The sequence below is a fragment of the Arachis hypogaea genome, chromosome 15 (assembly GCF_003086295.3).
Source record: "Arachis hypogaea cultivar Tifrunner chromosome 15, arahy.Tifrunner.gnm2.J5K5, whole genome shotgun sequence".
Taxonomy (NCBI): Eukaryota; Viridiplantae; Streptophyta; class Magnoliopsida; order Fabales; family Fabaceae; genus Arachis; species Arachis hypogaea.
The window spans coordinates 132,211,492-132,218,755 of record NC_092050.1 but is presented as its reverse complement, the minus strand read 5'-3'; the positions used below and the strand labels follow the sequence as shown (position 1 = coordinate 132,218,755).

General features: G+C 45.1%; 1 non-coding gene across 1 annotated transcript; it reads left to right on the top strand.

Annotated features, from left to right (window-relative positions):
* The first annotated feature begins 2,236 nt into the window (after positions 1 to 2,236).
* Positions 2,237 to 2,344, top strand: LOC112753988 (small nucleolar RNA R71). Its single transcript, XR_003178346.1, has one exon. It is a non-coding gene; the product is annotated as a small nucleolar RNA R71 (small nucleolar RNA).
* Positions 2,345 to 7,264: the final 4,920 nt, after the last annotated feature.

Genomic DNA, 7,264 nt, shown 5'->3' with positions numbered 1-7,264 from the left:
TGGGTAAATGATATCAGCTTCAAGTAGTCTGGTCACTTCCTTCTTGACAACTTCTAAGATGGTGGGATTCAATCTTCTTTGAGGCTGACGGACAGGCTTTGCTCCCTCTTCTAAGAATATTTTATGTTCACAAATTTGAGGACTGATGCCTACTATATCCGCCAAGCTCCATCCAATTGCTTTCTTATGTTTTCTCAGCACCTTGAGTAGCTGTTCTTCCTGTTAAGAAGTGAGTTCCCTTGTAATGATGACTGAGAACTTCTGCTTGTCCTCAAGGTAAGCATACTTGAGGTATGGAGGGAGGGGCTTCAACTCTAATTTCTGTTCATAGCTAGGCTCTGGATCATCCGGGGCTGGTGATAATGGTAAAGTCTTCTCATGGTTTTCAGAAAGTGTCCCCACCCCTGGACCTTGCTCCATGTACTTCTCTTCTAATTCTTCCTGGTGAACCTTAGCTATAGTTTCATCAATAATATCGTACTGGAAGATAGAATGATCTTCCGGAGGGTGCTTCATAGCTTCATGTAAACTGAAACTCACTATTCTGCCATCTATCTCAAAGGAGTAAGTTCCTGAAAATGCATCCAGCTTGAACTTTGAAGTCTTCAGGAATGGTCTTCCAAGCAGGATTGATGATGGTCTTCCTGAGTCATTAGGGGGCATTTCCAGGATGTAGAAATCAATGGGAAATGTGAGCCCCTTAATGCTCACTAGTACATCTTCAGCAATTTCAACTACTATAATAATGCTTTTATGTGCCAACACAAAATGAGCTGCTGACCTTTTTAAGGGAGGGAACCTCAAAGTATCATATATGGACAAAGGCATTATGCTAACACATGCTCCTAAATCACACATACAGTCAGAAAATATCACACCTCCAATGGTACAACTAACCATACATGGACCTGGATCACTACATTTTTCAAGTATATTTCCCATTAAAGCAGATATAGAACTACCTAAAGGAATAGTTTCTAATTCATTAATTTTATCTTTATGTATGCACAAATCTTTTAGAAACTTTGCGTATTTAGGTACCTGTTGAATAACATAAAAAAAGAGAACAGTTACCTCGACCTTTTTGAATATTTCTACCATTTTGGGGTTAAGTTCCATCTGTTTTCTGGGCTTCCTTGCAAGTTATGGAAATGGAATAGGAGGGGCGCGAATTTCAGCTTCAGTATCCCTTGGTGCTTCATTCTGTGGTTGAGCTTCCTCTTCTTCAACTATGTCTTGTACGTCCTCTTCCTCTTCAGCATCTTCTATTTCCACCACATCCTCTGCTGACACATTTTCTGGTGGGTTTAGCTCCTCATGGTTCCTCTCCTGCAGTGTGGTTTTGGACCTTAGAGTGATGGCATTGATGCCACCCTTTGGATTAGGCAGTGGTTATGAAGGAATTCCATTAGAGCTTGAAGGTTGATGTGTGGAATTAAGTGAGGAATCCATCTGGGAGATGAGAGCTTGTAAAGTGACAGTTAAGCCATTCAGACTAGAGTTAAGCTGAGCATGCATGTCTTGCTGTCCTTGCGCAAGAGAACGGAGTATCTCGTCATTTGATGAGGAACTAGAGTAAGCAGTCTGAGAAGCTTGTTGTTGGGTTTATTGGGGTCCTTGTGACTGTCTTAGGTGAGGTGCTCTGTAAGGTTGGTTCTGATTCTGCTGTCTGCTGTTGTTATTGTCATTCCACCTCTGGTTTCCATTATTGTCTCTGCCTCCTCTTTTAAAGTTATCTCTCCATCCATGGCTATTGTTGCCACCTTGGTTGTAGTTGCCGCCTTGTTGATTGTATCCTTGATTCGGACGGTCATAAAAGTTGAGTGGCTTCCACAGTGTTGTCTTCCTGGAGCTGCGGACATTCATCAGTATAATGACTATAATCAGCACAGATCCTGCATACTCTTTGTGGAACTAACTGTTGGCTCTGTTGTGGTGAAGACTGAGCTTGTTGTGCTTGTTGTTGATTCAGCTGCATCTGCTTCAGTAGATTGGTCATTTCACATATACTCTGGGTGAGAGCAGTAGTCTCTTTGCTAGTGGAAATCTCTGCAACAGCCTTGGGGTTGCGCCTCTATCTGTGATTCCTAGTGGACTCAGCTAAGTCGCTGATCAGTTGCCATGCTTCATCGGCGGTTTTGTACTTTTTTAGAGAACCATTACTGGCACCTTCCAGTGTAGTCTTATCCTGGGGGTTCATGCCTTGAGTGAAGTAGCTGATCAATACTAGTTTACCAATCATGTGATGGGGACATGCGTCCAGGAGATTGTTGAAGCGCTCCCAATATTCAAAGAGAGTCTCCGATTCACCTTGAACAATACAAGAGATCTCTTTTCTCAGTCTATCTGTGACTTCAGCTGGGAAGTATTTTTCCAAAAATTCTCTTCTGAGTGTATCCTAGTTGGTAACAGTTGCTTCAGGTTGGGAGTAGTACCACTCCCTCGTCTTTCCCTCAAGAGAAAATGGAAAAGCAGTTAACAGAATAGAAGTTTCGTCTGCACCATGACGCCTAACAGTAGAATAGGCTGTCTGAAAATCCCTAAGGTGCTTGATAGGCTCTTGAGCAGGTAAGCCATGAAACTTGGGCATCAAGTTGATCAGTGTGGTTTTTAGTTCAAAATCTGCAGCTGCAGTTGGGTGATGCACTTGATACGGTTGTAGTGTAAAATCTGGGGCTCGTGCCTCCTGGAGAGTGATTCTCATAGGTTATGCCATGTTTCCTGCACGTAAATCAACTGGATCAGTAGTAAATGAGCTTGTCTCGCTCTCAGATGGCGGTTCATATTCGCCCTCAGATGAGACTGGTGAATTGATAATAACCACTTCACCACCCTCAGAGGCTAACCGACGTCGAGTTCGTCTAATATATGAAAGAGTTCTTTCAATTTTAGGATCAAATGGGACTAAACTCGGATCAGGCAATGAACGCGTCATTCAATGAGAAAGACATGTAACTCATGGTAACAGAAATAAGAATAGAATATGCAGATAAAATAAAATATATACACTAATTAATAATTTAGCACACTATTGCAACTCTCCGACAACGGCGCCAAAAATTGATGCGTGGCAGAAGTTAACCAATTAAAAGATTTCAATTAAGAGACAGCGTTGCACGTATAGCTCTTAACCAGCTAAGATCTGCCTCACCAATTTAAAAAGGGTTGTCACAAATTTTAGAAATAAATTACTGGGAGTATAAATCCCAGGTCGTCTCCCAACGAGTTGCAAGCAAGAGTGCTAATTTATTAATCAGAAAATTCCTAGAAAGTTGAATTTGATAACGGGTAATTAAAATAGTTGTGAACTAAGGCAATAAAAATAAACTGAAAATAATTATTGATATTCTGAATAAAAGGCCTTGATTGGGGGAATAATTAAGCGGAACTTCTACCCTTATTGTGATCTTTTCAAGTGTGGTGTAAAAAGGTTGTTGTTCTCACTCAATTTTCCCTTACAAAATAAGGAAAGATATGGTGATTGAACTAACTCTTACCCTCAGGTCCTAGCCCTCTCCCTTGGAAGGTCTAGTGTTAGTAAGTATGAAGTTATCTAACAACGTCCAGTTTAACCAAGCACTTGAGCATTCCAACTCAAGTATCACCTCTTAATTAACCCCCATGTCAAGTAGAAATTCTACTCCATTGACATGAAATTAATAATCATAAAAATATGAGAAGACATAATTGATTAAAATAAAATATAGAATTAAAATTAATTAAAATAAAAATAACTTCATATATTAATAAATTCAAAATGTAACATACTTAATTGAATAGGGTCAATGAGTAACTAAGTAAAAATAAAGGAATACGGAAACAAACTAAAGTGATGTCTTCAACGGAGGTAATGACTTTCAGCATCCAAAAATCCCAAGCAAAACATAAACTATCAATCTAACGCAACTCTAAAAACTCAGATCTAAAACTAAGTGTAATCCTAATGTGATGAATCTCAATGTGTGTGGATGCCTCCTTGAGTCTCTGCATGTTTCCTAGGTTTAATCTATGTTTCTGGGCCGAAAACTAGGTCAAAAAGCGGGTCGAAATCGCCCCCAACGTATTCTGTTATTTTTGCGGATTGCGCAGGTCACGCGTACGCGTCGTCCATGCGTTCGCGTCAGGCAGGGATTTTCCTTGTCACGCGTTCGCGTCATCCACGCGTTCGCGTCATGCGTGCAGACTCCAATCTACGCGTTCGCATCGAGCACGCGTCCGCGTCGCTGCAAATTCTTCATTTCGCGCGTTCGCGTGGGCCATGCGCTCGCGTCATTGCTCGCTGGTCATCTCCTTAGTTTATTGTGTTCCTTCCATTTTTGCAAGCCTCCTCTCCAATTTCCAAGCCATTCATGCCCTATGAAGCCTGAAACACTTAACACACAAATCGCGGCATCGAATGGGATAAAAGAGAATTAAAATGCATAATTAAAAGTCTCTAGGAAGCAAATTTCCAATCATGGAGTAATTTTGGGAAGGAATTGTAAATACAAGCTTATCATATGAATCATAAAATAATGGTTTATCAGGGGGCTATGATGTGTACCCCTAAAAACTTGGTAGCTATCCTTCTCAGCTAACCAACCAAATATCTCGGCACCAAGAGCAGACCCCAAACGTAACTTGATCACAGTCACACGCAAGTCAGATCCTATCTTCAGCCCGTTACTAACAAACAGAATTCACTAAGAATATTGGAACAAACCCAACAGCATAGACCCCCCACTCGTTTATAAAACAGAACCAAGCAAACTCACAAAGGCTCAGGTTAGACATACTTGCTCTAGTTTATTTCATTTATTCTCTGATAATTCTCATTCTTACTTGAGCGTTGGAGTGCTCTTTGCAGGTGCTCCCGCCGTCGTGTTTCAAGAGGCCGAGGTTTTCTTATAACATCACTCCCTGGACGAGACATAGCTCCTCCCGGAAGTCAAGCAGCTGACCTAGGCGTTGTATACCTCGGCTCACTCTGGACAGAATAATAGCGATTATCAAAATAAATAATTAAAAAAATTATCGATTTAAATTTTTCAGTCTTATCTCGTGTAAATGAGGTGACATTTTATATATCTCGTTTACACTATAAACGAGATAAGACACTGTTAGGGCCCAGCCTAGCTGAGCACAATTGCCGCCCCGACCCACGGGCAAACCCATCTATGCAGTCGGGTCGACGTACATAACCCGTACGGCCAGGGACCGGGACACGCGCCCTTGCCATCAGCTGCATGACAGCTGTGGAAAACAATGCTTCCTAGAAGGAAGCCTTTCCTCATGGGGCCCATCCTACTGACAGGGTATATAAGGGGAGGGTCCTACCCCTCCCCCCACAGTACGTCATCATAACTTTTCCTCTTTACCACCTACACACCTACTGACTTGAGCGTTGGAGTGTCATTGCAGGTGCAACCCCCCTCAACTTACGAAGAACCCGGGAAGTCGGCTGCCCACGCCTCTCAGACCCAGGATCCAAGCCAAGGCTGGGACCCACCTTCACACCCAACAGGCAACCCCAAGCCGTCCAGTAACCGACTAACCATACATTGGCGCCTTCTGTGGGGACCCAGCTGTTATGGACTTTGTTTTGGTTCCTGGGGGGCTGACGGCGGAGCCGGGCCCCGCGGAGAGGGGATGGATCCCAGAAGCAGTAGGGTAGCCGCCGGAGCTCCCACTCGTGAGGGTACCAGATCCCCCCCCCCCCCGTGGCAACCCCGTGGCAACCCGAGGGACGACCCTTTGGAGGAACAGGCAATGACAGCGCTAGAATAATACAAGAGCTACGCCATAAGGTGCAGAACTTAGAGCGAGAAGTAGCCAACTGGAAAAGTTGTCAGCCTACTCCTAGTCAAGAGCATTCCCGATCCCCTCTCTGGGGAGAAAGGAGTCTCCGAAGAAGTCACTCCAGGCGCAATCCGAGCCCCTGGACAAAATCAGAAAGCCAGGAAAGTAGAGAGGCGCCAAGGAGACGACGAGATCCTCTGGTCTACACCCGATCACCGACAAGAGATACCGAAGAGGAATATTGGGAAGGCGACAGAGAAAGAAGAAGAAGGAGCCAACCACAACAAGACCACCACAGAGAAAGAGCAAGGAGAAGCGGACCTCACAGAGAACACAGTAGGGAAGGACCGAGAAGAACCCGGCAGCTGGTGGTCATGGGGGCGACCCCTTTCCACCACTCGATCCTCAGAGTACGGCTGACGAAGCACTTTGATAAGCCGGCAGACATGAGGTACGATGGTACTCAAGATCCCCATAGCATCTAACGGCCTTCGAGGCCAGGATGAACCTGGAGGGGGTAGGCGATGAAGTAAGGTGCCGGGCTTTCCCGGTAACCTTAGTTGGGCCAGCAATTCATTGGTTTAATGCCCTCTCCCAAGGCTCCATAACCACGTTTGTCGATATCAGTCGCGCCTTCTTGGCCCAGTTCACCATGCGTATCGCTAAAGCGAAACACCCGATTAATCTGCTAGGAGTGACTCAACGCACCGGTGAGCCGACCAGGAAGTACCTGGATAGATTCAATGATGAGTGCCTGGAGATTGACGGCCTAACCGATTCGGTGGCCAGCTTGTGCTTAACCAACGGGCTACTAAATGAGGATTTCAGAAAATACCTTACCACCAAGCCCGTCTGGACAATGCAGGAAATTTAGAACGTGGCCAAGGAATATATCAATGATGAAGAAGTAAGCCAGTTCGTGGCAGCCAATAGACGGCAGCCCGCATACCCTAATGCCCGCCGGTCCGGCGGCGGGGAAAGGTCTAAGGAACACTCCAGAGACGGAGGGTCAGCTAAGACTTTCAAGCCCTTTTCCCGTGTTGGGAAGTTCACCAACTACACCTGCCTATCGGCTCCAATCGTTGAAGTCTATCAGCAAATCGCCGACAAGGGCATCTTGTCGAAGCCCTGACAACTCAAGGACAGGACGGAAGGAAACAAAAATCTCTATTGTGATTACCACAAGGGCTATGGCCACAAGACCCAAGACTGCTTCGACCTGAAAGAAGCCCTGGATCAAGCCATCCGAGAAGGAAAGTTGGCTGAGTTCTCCCACCTTATAAGGGAACCGAGGAGGAGGGACCGTAACCGATCAACCGAGGACAAAAGCCGCACCGTAAGGCAGAGACAGGAGCCCGAGGAGGACAGTGAGCATGGCCTCACTGTGGTAAACGTGTTGATTAGAAGAGACGTCCCTCCCAGGTCGAAATCGGCTAGCAAAAAGGACGCCAAGGTCTTAGCTATGTCCTCTGGCCCCACGCTGACC